This window comes from Sitodiplosis mosellana, unplaced genomic scaffold (assembly GCF_009176505.1).
Source record: "Sitodiplosis mosellana isolate CC-2019 unplaced genomic scaffold, AAFC_SMos_1.0 Smas_scaffold_1, whole genome shotgun sequence".
Lineage (NCBI taxonomy): Eukaryota > Metazoa > Arthropoda > Insecta > Diptera > Cecidomyiidae > Sitodiplosis > Sitodiplosis mosellana.
Window position 1 is genome coordinate 14,729,330 of NW_022595244.1, and position 13,338 is coordinate 14,742,667.

Below are 13,338 nucleotides of genomic sequence, written 5' to 3' on the forward strand. Positions count from 1 at the left end.
TTGGTTCGGTCAGCCTAATTTCACTCGAAAAACTCACACCAAGACAGAGAGAATAACAAAAATATATGAAAAGCTGACGAACAAACGTCACGCACCATATGTCAATGTCTTGTTATAAATATTTTTCCGCAATAGAAGAACTTCATTTACGCTCATATCCCGGATGGTGCGATGTCACAATGGCACCAAATGATCAAACGTTTTCCAGCTGAAGAATAAAAACGAGACGCAAACAGCAGCAGCAGCTTAATATTTTAAAACTGTATAACAATTTTAATTATCTTTGATCTCCAGCAACAACAACAGAACATCAAGTCTGTGTATGTGTTTATGAATTGTTATTATCTTTTCGTTTCATCGCATTCTCGTTGCTCATTTTGTTGGTTCGGATGTTTCGTCTCTTGGTACGTTTCGGTGATGACAGCATTTTTGCCTTCAAAGCTCACGTACATTGTTGCATTATGCGTTTTCATTAGCTCTGGAATCATTCAAACATACCGTCCGCTCTATCTGTGTGCCTCGGTGTCCATTCGTTCATTCTCTGGCTGCAATGCCGAACGAAATGCAAAGCGAGCGAGAGAAACCAGTTCACAATGCAATTCAACGTATCTTTTGCTCTTGTTCCTGAACCGTTTTTATTGCTTTTCCGCCTGTGAGCGTGCGTTTGCCAGTGCGGAATGAATGAAATAAGACATGGTCACATCGTGTACATCCATTCGAAATGAAAAGAAAACGATGGAGAGAAGCATTTTTTTTTTTGCGCCAGCTGACTTCTCACTTATATTATTCAATGCGCTCTCTGTCTGCCCGCTTCTTCGTTCAGTTCCTACATTTATGTGTTGCCAGTGTGTGTGTGTGTTATTTTATAAGTCGTTCCTGTTTTGCTTGCAAGACTACGCATTTTAAATGCCGTTTATGTGCCATCACACAAAAGGTACAATTCATTCATAGTTCATTGTCAAAATATGAGAGAGTGCAGTCAACCACGTTAGAAATTGTAATATGCAACAACGTCAAAAAGACCTCGAGCTCAAATTAATGGCATTTAAGAATCTATATACATACACACATATTTGTTCTGTTCTATGTGCATCTTATACACACACGAGCCCCGGTTTTCTTAAGCCATTTGATGAGAGCACAATCGTTTTCATGGGCTGTATAAATTAAAAGCCAACACAAAAACGAACAACAAAAACGAACAACAAAACGACGTCAACGATCGATATAAGTGAATCAACAATGCATTTGGTAAATAAAACCTCATGCGGGCACAATATATTTTTCGTTGTTTTTCTTTAACCGAAAAACTATGTGCAGTTCCTCTTTTCTCGCTCTCTAATAATCAAATACAAATAAATATTTATTTTACGGCTTGAGTGAATTGATTGTCGAAAAACGATTGCGCTTTTGTTTCGAGAGGCGAATTGACGAATTTACGACCTCTTCTCGTTTATATTTTATGCAGAATTACATAAATTTTCAAAATAGACAGAGAGTGAGCGAGATAGAGAGGGAGCAAGCATATGTCAATCCAGGGAATACAAGAGAATTCCGATAGTTTTTTGAATCGAATAACAGCCGGCGTGTGTATTCAATTTTCGCTTGATTTGAAAATCAATCCCATAATTCCCGAAGCACCCGAACAACAGACAGCAAGGAAAAAAACAACGGGAGAAGAAATCGAGACATAAAAAAAAACCAATTCACAAGCTGCAGCCAAACGATCATAACTCATGTGAATAGAGAGTGTGTTTACTACGCAGCAGCACTACAGTTGAACCGAAAAAAATAGAAGTGAGAGAGATAGAGAGAAAAAACTCTTATGCAAACGCTTCTGTAAATGACTATACCGAGATTTGGAAACTCTGTGCATGTTAATTTAGTGCACTGTTACTAAGAGATAAGAATTATTACTGTAAATTGAATTGACTGGTGCAGTTCATATATATATATATAGTTGTACAATATTGCATATGCGACATTTAAACTCGAAACGATTCATATGTATGTTTTGTTTTATTCATTTCACTGTGTATATTGTTCGTATGAATGCATTGGCCAGCCAGTCGTTTGCCTTCTCTCTATCGCCCTCTCTCTTTCTCTCTCTCAACAATTTTATCGCAATTACTCTCCATTTCCGTGGCATTGGTAAAATGCAATTGCATACATTCGGTGTGCGACACAATCGCTTACATCGTTCATCGTTGATTATTGTGAATTCATTACAATTATTTATATTCTCCGTGCATTGTTGTTGTGGCGGTTTTTGTATCTTTTCGATCGTCGTCGTTTTGTGAGTTCGTTAATGTTTTCTGATATATATATATATATATATATATATATATATATATATATATATGGATGAGTGCATGTGACGACTCTCTCATTTTCAGTGGGCAGCCACAAAATATTTCCAGGCGCGCGCACCAACACACACCGACAATACACTTTTACCATTGCCATATTGCGCATTGTCAAGTGTATACTCTTTCGATGTTTCGTATCATTTCGTTTTTATTTCGAGTGATTAAATACCCATACAGGAACGTGGAGATTGTCATGTGCGCACCCCGTTAAGTGCCTACAGTCATCTTGAATATGTAAACGTTTTAATTTTGGTTTTCGTAGATGTTTTTGTCATATATACAAACACACACTCACACGACGTAAATAAAACCATTTAAATCGCAGTGCAAAGAGAGTGAGTGAGTGAGAGAGGGAGAAAAAAAGTCAACTGAAAAAAAAAATATTGTGATTATTATGATGAGTGTACACATATATTGTTGATGGTAGGCACGTGCACATACTGCATTCTTCTTTTTTTTTGTTCGTACTACGGCTATTTTTTGTTCGACATTCTGTGCTAGTCGTTGCCATAACACCTTTAATGATACGAATTCATGATTGCTATTTGCACTTACTTATCGATTGAAAAATCCTGCAATTTCCGTTCCAATGAATGCTTGCAAAGTATGCTGTTGGCTTTTGTTTGTTTTTTCATTTTTATTTGTTGTTGCCGTTGTTTGTTTTCATGCATAATCTTCTTATGATGCGAAAAAAATACCACACAATAAACGCAACCCACAATATTCCCTACTGTTTTTAATTCAATGATTGGCAAACGTTTGTTTGTTCCATTTTATTGATTTTTTATTTGACGTTATTCGTATTCGTCCAAAATAAAATGCTCATATTTTGTTCAGTGTCAAATAATTGGACGTTGATTTTTATGACAATTGAAACAAAACAGAGAAAAAGTAATGCGCGAGAGAGAGAGAGAGAGAGAGAGAGAGAGAGAGAGAAAGAGAGAATGAAAGAAACGTTTTGTTCAAAACAAAATATCCACAATTTTATGAAAAGCGCATGTCATGTGCACATTTTGAATTGTGCTTGACACCAACAATGAGAAGAAGAAGTCAAAAAAAACTGCCATTTACTTTGTTACTGTGGAAGAAATGCACGAAAGACGGATAAAAGACCACGAGAAAACTGATTGTTTCGACTAATTCAGCTAAATGTAACAAAAGAAATGAAATGAAATGAAAACGGTGCTATTTTCTTCCTGACAAGTACATTTTTCGCTTGGACGATGACTTTAATGGAAATGTTATGGCGAAAGCACAAATTTCTGTTACTGCCGCTGTTGCTGCTGTTGCGGTTTTTCTTTCGTCTTTTTTTCTTCTGTATTTCGTGAATTTCCTTTCAAAACTGACCAAAGTCGAGCAACAATCTAACGGTCAACATGCATGCACAATGCACATGCACGCATTAAAATATTTGTGTGCAACATACAATGTGTAATATATATCGGGACGACTTCAACGCCCAAATCAATAAATCATTTTTGAATATTTCAATAGGCAGCCTGTAGTGGCAACAAATTAGACTATCACCATACATAATCTACGATAGTAACACATGACATGCACACATTTCGTGTGTTCTCCTTTCAATCAGACCCATTGTGTATGTGTTTTGTTACCTTCTTTTTATTCACCCTGAATTCTTGACGTCGCAGCCGCGAAGCGAGAGAGTTCTCATGCCTTTTTTCTGGATCGAAATAGAGGCAAACATCTTGATGTTATACCAATGCTATTATTATTATTATTTTAACAAAAAAAAAGTATTGACTTAGACTTGTCGAGTCACTAGCAATTTAAAATGTATAATCCAGCATTGACCGAGGGAGAGAAAAAAGGAAAAGAAACCGTAAATCGTTGCGCTTTCCTGACCAAAGTTAATTCATTTATATTTTCTTTCCTTTTCCTCTCTCACTCTTTCGGTGAGCATTTGTGCGCGCACATATGCACACACGAAAGACGTGCCGGCCAGTCAAATGAAACAGGAAAAAAAGACGGAACCCTGTACCTTGGTGCTGCCTCCAAATGGCATTCACTTCGCCCAGCAGATTACATGCGTTTAAACTTAATTTTAATACAGCACCAACGATCATGCTATAAAAACCATGTATAATGCAATTGAAAATGCAAACAAGTCCACTCGGTGTGTGTGTGTTGACATGATACTAATTTATAATATTTTGTCGTTTTTTTCGTCGTCGTCGCCGTTGACGACGTTCCGCATTGTTGTTGCTTTCATTACGGCTATTTTCCTTTTGTCAGTGTGTATAAACTGAATTTGCCCTGAAGTGTGTATATGGTCGTTAGTTAACTCAATATTAAAACACTTTTCCGTACGGTCTTTTTTTTATCGATCTGATCGCAATCGCGTTATGTGTCATATATTGTAATTTAGTGCACCTATGCGTTTGTTGTTGGCTGCTGGCTGCATAATTCTGTCGCTTTCCTGCGCGCCTGCATCGATGTCTGAATATTAGCAACTCAAACTTTTAATTGCTCTCTTGACGGAAGCGACTATGAAATACAATTTCATTGTACAATTTTCCCATTTTCGTTTTGGTGCCCAATTTCACGTTCACACACATACAGAAAGAGAGAGAGAAAGAGAGAGAGAGAGAGAGAGAGAGCGAGAGAGAGAGAAAGAGAGAGAGAGAGAGAGAGAAAAGAACACACCATTCCTCGGATCGACCGTCGAAAATGCATTTTATATTCATCGAATCAGCCGAGCTGAAAGGAATGGTGTTTTCTCAGCAAATAATAAAATGTCCGTGAATTTACTAGAAAATTGAATTCCATTAGAACTGACACCAGCTCCATAGTACCTAACACGGTTTTCCCTTTTTCTCTTTCTCTCTCTTCATTTTTTTCGACTTTTAACTAAAAAATATTTACATAAAACCAACATTTTACGCGTTTTCTGTGGGTAAATTGAGTCGCATCGAGCGGGCTGTGAATTTGTCAAGTGATGCAAACAGACCATAAAATGAACTCAAATATTGTAAAGCGGCGCGAGTTATTGATTCTAAAAACACACACATACATTCACACAAACCAAACAATAACCAAAAAAGTTGACTTTTTCAAAATGCAAAACCAAAATGATAAATACGTTCATAAATTAGAAAATTGTTTTGTTCGAACAACGATGAAAACAAAGTAACACACAATCGACAATATAATTTGTGTGATGCGTACAGTGAATAGAAAAATAAAAGAGAATCCGGTACAGCTTTAATGATGTTGTGAAAAAGTTTGTGTGTTTCTCTCTCTCTCTCTCTCTCTCTCTCTCTCTCTCTCTCTCTCTCTCTCTCTCTCTCGTTCAGACAAGCATTTTCTGAATGGAATAAATGACAACAACAAAGTCTGAGTCAGTTACTAGCTTCAATAGATTGGAGCATTCGTTATCATTATCAATCGGCATGTTATTATATCCCAATGCATCCGACGTCTGTTGACGATAATTAGTCGTTGAGACTGAAGCGAAGCGAGGAAAAATATCCACTTTTCCTATTTATACCGTACCGCTCTTTAGTAGTAATCAGACACACACTCACTCACACACACATAAAAAAGCAGTCAGCGCGCTTGTGTGTTGTTTTTTTCTGTATTCATTTTTTTTATAAATCCGCGCGTTCAATAGAGAGCAAATGCCATTGCACATACGAATCGCGCCATCGAATAAAAGTGCCGACACACGAGAGGGAAATGAAAATGTAAAAGAAAAAAAATAAGCGATGGAACGACGAGAAAAAAAAACGAGTGAATGATCAGAGATAGGCGAGACGCGCGATGGAAAGCGATTCGCTGTACGATTTTGTGTGTAGTATGTGCGACTTGTCAGAATTGCATTCACGCATGAACGCGTCGAATGCAATGGCGTAGACCGCAACTCATACTATGTGTATGCTACGTTTTTTTTTGCTCTCTGTTTCAAACAAACCTCATAAAAGAGCACTTCTGTTTCTCGTTGTTTCAAATAATATGTAAATTATATGTATGTATTAATTTAAATGAGAGATCAACACACAATGAAACACACCAAATGTATTTACTATAATAAAGTTTCATTTCATACTGTTGTTTGTTCTCTCTCTTTTTCTGTGTTGTGCTGTTTATTGGCATTTTTTTTTCTTCTCTCGCTGTGTGCTGTGTGTTTTTTGTGTATGTCGACAACAATCACAAAGCATATTTTTCATTTTCTCAATAATTTAATTTCTGAAATGAAACATTTAATTGCACGTCGAAAAATGAGGTGGAAGAAGTAGAAAAAAAAATGAAGTAGTAGTAGAAAAACACACAAAAGAACAAATGCGGTTAATGCACGTCACTTATACGCTAATTTCGTGCCCATTCGCGCTGGCTGCAATGGTGATGGAAGAACCAAAGCGCTCGCGCGCTCGCGCATACGGTTTTATCTTGATTATCGATTTCAATTTTCGCCTGAAAATTGAAACGGAGCCCAACTGCAATGGCATGGCTGAGACATGGGAACGGGGAAGAGTAAGATCAATAGAGCAATTACTAGAATTGATGTAACGCGCACAAAAAACAATACTACCGATTAAATGGTGTGTTTTTTTCCTGTTGGTTTCGATTTGTCTTTCTCGAAAACCAATTTAAGCAGATTGCGCGTATCAATAACCACATGCTAGATAGACTTCCGATATCTCAACGGTTGCTTTGTTTGTGTGTGTGTGTGTGTGCTCGCTCTTTTTCACTATGTGTGTGCATTTGCTTCTCGTTAATGCTACACCAAACGAACGAAACGCAGACGAAATGCGGTTATTTATGCGCTTTTATCTCAACAGCACACATTAACGAGCCACGCCGGGAAAACCATTCAAAATTTTATTTGAACATATCGCTGTGCGTCGTTATGATGGCAGTCTTTTGATGTGCTTTTTTCCCTGTTGGTTTATAAAGTTTCTAGTAATTTTCAATTTAATGCATTCTCGCATTTCGTTCATCGCATAGTTTCTATTTTGTGTTTCTTTGTGCCTATTTCATTTCTTTTTTGTTTCATTTTCATTTGGTTAATTTTGGGCGTTCATCACAGTGCACACGCACACACACATTATACGATGTCAATTTCCTTTGTTTTCATAATTTTGTTCTTTCCGTCGGTCGGTTGGCTCGAGTCGAGTCACATTTTCTTCGTTTGTTTGTTTGATGTGTGCCAGACCTATGATATTTATAAAATTAGGCAGTCACTGACTCAGTTTCAATTAGACGCACAATCGAATTTAAATGAGCTCGCCCGTCAACATTGTGCATGTTAATTTTGATAATTATACAATAAATGAATTTGTGTGTGCAGTTAGTTGTTTGCAATGAACGAAATCCAGTCAAAAATGAAGAAAGAAATGGTAAAAAGAGAGAAATAGAGACACACACACACACAAGTACACATGAACTGGTCGTTCGCAAGCTCAATTTGATGCCACCCCTTTTTGTGCGTTTTGTAATTAGAGAGCGAGTCATGGATATTTGATTCAATTTGTTGATATTATGTGTGCTCGCAACGTTGGTTCCGAAAAGTTTTGTTTCGCATCAAAGTGGAAACTGAAATTAGATTGGCCATCAGCCGGGCCGGAATCAAAGGAGAAAATTGTTCACGAATTATCGAAGCGGTACACTCGATTAGCGAGGCAATCGGAAGGTAGAACCACTTGAACATCGGTTTCCTCGTTTTTCGAAACCAAAACTCTGATCCATCTGTGTTCCATGGTAAATAAATTGCGTTGCTGTTGACTTTACCATTACATTGTCGTTCTCTCTCTTTCTCACACTCGACTCCTACCTCCGGGTCGAGTCGTGTCGTTGCTGTGATATGGGGTGAATGTGATGAATTTCGTGCGCAAACGCCACATTCAAAAGCGGCAAATGCAATCACACACATCAAATGGATTTGTATGAGAAAATGTGGATATTCGCACAAAAACATGTGTTCAATTTGCAACCACCAAAGACAGAAACAACATATCTCGACATGTTCGGCGAATATAGATATATAAAGTGTACACGCTCACACCGGAACCGCTCATTGCTCTCGGCAAATTTCACGTGTACATACATAAGCGAAGAGTGTAATTGGTTTGCGTGAGTTTGTCCAAATACATAAGCGTGCTTCTCCTGTTTGTGGAGAGAAAATATCGGATAGAAATATAAACTATGGTACATACAGTCGCATTTCTTTTACTCTCGGTGTGTGTGTGTGTGTGTGTTTCGGCGCTCGCGACACATGTACACCGAAAAAGCAACGTGTTCGTGACTACACGCTTCTCATTTCCATGTGGAACAAAAGACACGGAACGAACTGGAAATGCGCATGTAATCCTTTTGGCACGTAGGCATGCACTTTTCAGCAAAAACAATAACAAACACCAGTCGGTTTGGGTCGTTTCGATCTCAGAGAGAGAGAGAGAGAGAGAGAGAGAGAGAGAGAGAGAGAGAGAGTGAGAGAGAGAGTGAGAGAGAGAGAGATAAAGACAGGCAGAAGCAGCAAACACATATTTTACACGTTTGCGGCATTTGTGTGAGCATGAGCTTTTCGGGAAAAATTATATTATAACCATAATATGTATGCTGGGTTCGACAAGGTCGAATATAGGATACACTTTCGGCATGCTTTAACTTGGAACTTACTGTTGCCAATTGCATACGACGGCGGTGGCGGCGATCGGTGCGGCGCGCACGCCAATTTCGTAAAATGCAATTCACCTTTTTTCAGTAATGAAATGATATTTCTCTCTCTTCCTACGAACAATTTCCGGTATTTTGATAATGCAACACATTTACCAATAACGTTGTTATAAATATGGACGGGGTCGGTTTTTTATGTGTGCATCGGTTTAAACCGGTATTTCTGTGCAGTCATTCAAGGCGTTTATGCTCGGAAATGCGGCGAGAATCAAGAATAAATAATTCTTTTAGAGTTTTTTCTTCTTTCTCTCTCTTTTCATTTTCATTCGGCGTACACCATAAGCTGAATTCAAATCGATGCAGCCGTGCATTTTCCACGGGTCACAAGATGCCTATTTCATTTCGTTTGCTTCAACTATCTTCGCTTCAATGGGGTCCTGCAATAATGAACGAATTCCGCATTATTCTAAAGCGATTTTGCTTAAAGATCGATTATTATTTAAAAAAAACTAATAATTCAATTACGATCCAGTGTTTGGTTTCAGTTCACAAGAAAATTCGACTCTTTCTTCGATGCATTCATCATGCGTTATTGTTTTGTTTTCTCTCCTCTATATGCATCTGATTCACCGCATTACCTTAAACATTAGATGCATTCGATTTCCCCGAAGTTTTTTTTCTCTATCTTCGGCTGCTGTTACAGAAGCTCTTCATCAAATGCAACGAGAATTGCAAGCAAACAAAAGAGGGAATAGAACGATACAAAGAAATATAAAAAAACACACAAAAATGCATCGTTTAACATTTTAAATATATATCTTTCATTTCATTTGTTGCTGCGATGCCAAGAGAACTCAATGCAATTTTCAGCGCAACCCAAGAAAGAAATACAATTCAACAAATAAAATACTACACGGAACGGAAGAAAAAAGTCGTGAACAAAAGAGAGCCACACATATTTTCACAATACTTTTTATAACACAAATGTCGGCATGCACAAACTACAACATAGCAGACGACGACGACTACGGCCGACACCGTCTCCTTTAAATCGAACCGAACGAATACACCGAGAACTGAAAAGAAACAGAGACGGGACTTGAAAGAAATGTTTTAAAAAAACTACAACAACATGCTCGAGAACGAACATGTATTTAAACGTTTTAAATCAATTCAATTCTTCTAATTGCTCTGCGAGTACGAGTGCACAGATTGAACTTTTAATTTTTTTTTTCTCCTTTCGTTCCCGTTCTTTACATTTCTATTCATCGTCGCGTCTTTTTTTCTCCTTATCGCATTAATTCAGTGAGTGAAAGAGACGCGTCTGCCAACCATTCATTCTCCACACTCACTGAATAATTTTCTTACAATATCGACACTTCATTTTCTTCAACAACTTGAAATTTACAATAATAATCGTTTGAACACTCAACACCACATTCAGCGCAGAGAATGCAATCCAATAAACTTCCCACAAAGACTTTTTGGCTCGACCGTAGTCATCGTCGTCGTTGTCGTTGTCGTGTTCTTCTCACCATCGTTGGGATCCCATGCGATCGACCAACCCAGGAAAAAAACCATTTTCATTTTGAGTAATTTAGTGAATTGTCGCCTCTATTCACATTTTCAAATGATTCAAAACAATTACTTTGGAAAATTGTCGTATTTTTTCGGTCCCTTCAACTCTGTTCGTTTCTCAACCAGTTCAATTTATTATTTGTACCCATTTTCCATAAGCAAATGAGAGAGAGAGAGAGAGAGAGAGAGAATGAAGACACATTGAGAAACCAAAGAGCATCAACATCATCATCATCAACAGACACACAAACCCAGACACAGAGAAGAAGAAAGAGACAGAGGGAAACAAACTTTAACTCTTGCATCTCCCCATAAATTTTGATATATACTTTTGTTGGTAAACACATAAATCTTGTAGCAGCATTCCGATGCCGGGTGTCGTTTCTCCACTATTTTTGGATTGCAATGAAAAGAATTGCTGTGATAATGCCAACAATTCAGGCTTTAAAAATTTAAATTGAAGCACATAAATGTGAAAGAAATACAATATGAAGCACAGAAAAAAAAACCATACACACCGACGACGACAACGACGAGTATAAATACACGTACGAATGCCGACCAACATAAAAATCACTCCGATACACACAATTTTTTTTTCTGAATGCATAAAATATAGAAAGAGTGCACATTATGGTGTGCACATTCTGTTTCGTTTTTTTTATCATCTTCTACATGTATTCGGTTTTCGGAATAGATTTTGTGCACAGGATTTTCAGACTTTGGATTTGTTGTCTGCAGCACCATAGCAGCGGCAGCAAAACTGCAAAGGACTTTACCGTCTGTTCTCATTGTGCAGACACACATGCACACAAACATGTGTGTGAGTTAAACAGTTTTTTTTTCTCATTTTCTTCTCTTGGCAATTTTTGTTTGTTGTGAGTGTAGCTCTTCCCTGTTTAGCATTTAATTTGTAGCTTCCTTCATGATGCGGTAATAGGTTCTCATTGTATGTGCCTTGTTTGCACAGCTCTTTCTTTCCACAGTGTTTGTGTATTCCTCTCGGTGGTCGCATTGATTCGTAACTGTATTTTATGCACACATAAAGTGTGCGATGTCTGGTTTCGTTCCTTTTTCCAATGTTCTGCCGAGCTCACGATGGCGAAATTCAAAGGCAAACAACACTATCACTCTGGCTCATATAGGACAAAAAGAGAATGAAGAGCAAAAACAAAAGTGAAAAAGAGATTGTGCCAAGCAAGCAACGAATTTGAATATTTCATCTCGGAGTTAATGGTATTTTTTTCCCTCAATTTCTGAGCAGAATTTCTTTGCTTGCTGAACCACTGCAATCGACCCATAACGTTGGTCGAACCCGAGAATCCGCATTTTGGTTTTAATTGATCGATGTCTGACAGATATGTTTTTTGGCTATTTTTCCGCAAAAGAAGCAACGATGCGGTTCACCTTTTCATGAACCATTGCGCACCTTCGCCATATGAATCGAACATCCGGCTACAAATGAATCGGAAATTTTTTATAGCAGATTGCGAACGTCAATGTTTCGAGTGTTTTATGTTATTTTCCTGACGTGGTTCCTATACATTGCTTGGCTGTTTGTATTTTTTTCTTCTTTCGTTCTCTGCAGGACTATTCAACGTGCCATACCGTTTCCGGCGTTTTGCTAGCAGCAGTCCTAAAAATAAAATGCCCTGCTCTCGCTCTCGTTCTATCCCGTTCTCACCATTGGTGTGCGTTTCGTTTGAATTTTTGCTTTTGGGACTTTTCGCTGCTGTTCAAAGTTTCAAAAGCCAACTGGCTGCTTGGCACAACACACGATACTCACCACATCGACTCTACTCAACCATCGGATAAACATTTTCCGATTTTCAAATTGATTTATAATTACTTTAAAAGTTTGGTTTTAATATCGATCGCGCGATGAGACTGCAAACGGTTGCTGGTAATGCGCTATTGCCAATTCGATTGTGTGCCCCAAAATGAATGCAAAATCAACCACAGCGGCTGCAATAACACAAACAACATCAAGCAAACGAGAGACAAAGAGAGAGAAAAACCGAATGTGCATTCCTTCAGAATGCCTTTATTGTCCTTTAATGGCTTCTCGCTGACGTGATTGAATTTATAATCGTATTTAAAATCAACTCAAATACCCAAATGAAAACACTTTCAATTGCCGGCTGCTCGTTTTTTTCTCTTCTGTTTGTTGCTCTGCGCTGGTCATTTTTCAGCTTGTTCTTTTTTTGTACGTGGTAAATGTGTCAATTCATTTATTGAAATTAAAATTCCTGCATTTGAAATGCGTGAAGAAGTGCCAACACATGGTTAGATATAAAAAAAATCGAAGGGAATTTAAACCACGGAACACACATGAGAAATTTGAATTAAAAATAAAGTGAACTTGAAACGTTTGGTGAATAAAAAAAAACCACAACATCGGTGACTCATTATCTCATTTAAATGAAATATAAAACAAACACCATTTACATTTGCATTTTATCCAACATTCACCTCGAACAACCGTGTTCAGACAGTTTTTGTGTCTCTCTCTCTCTCTGTGTGTGTGTCTGTTGAAAATACAATAATAAAGCAACAAAACGAATTGACATAATCCGTTGAAAAGAATGAACAATGCGAATTATAAAATTAAATGCAATAAAACCATTATAACGCACCAGAAAGGCCTTTGTTCACGACACATTTATTCAATGCTTCTTTTTTTTTATCTGAACACAAACTAAAAGAGTAACAGAAAAAGTTGAAAGTATATAAATAATAATAAAATGTTTTGTAC

At 37.6% G+C, this 13,338-nt stretch overlaps 1 protein-coding gene across 3 annotated transcripts in view; it reads left to right on the forward strand.

Annotated features, from left to right (window-relative positions):
* The window catches only part of LOC129565528 (uncharacterized protein DDB_G0284459), a 51,298-nt gene that overhangs the window by 23,743 nt on the left and 14,217 nt on the right, over window positions 1-13,338 (forward strand). The gene's annotated exons all lie outside the window — the stretch shown is intronic.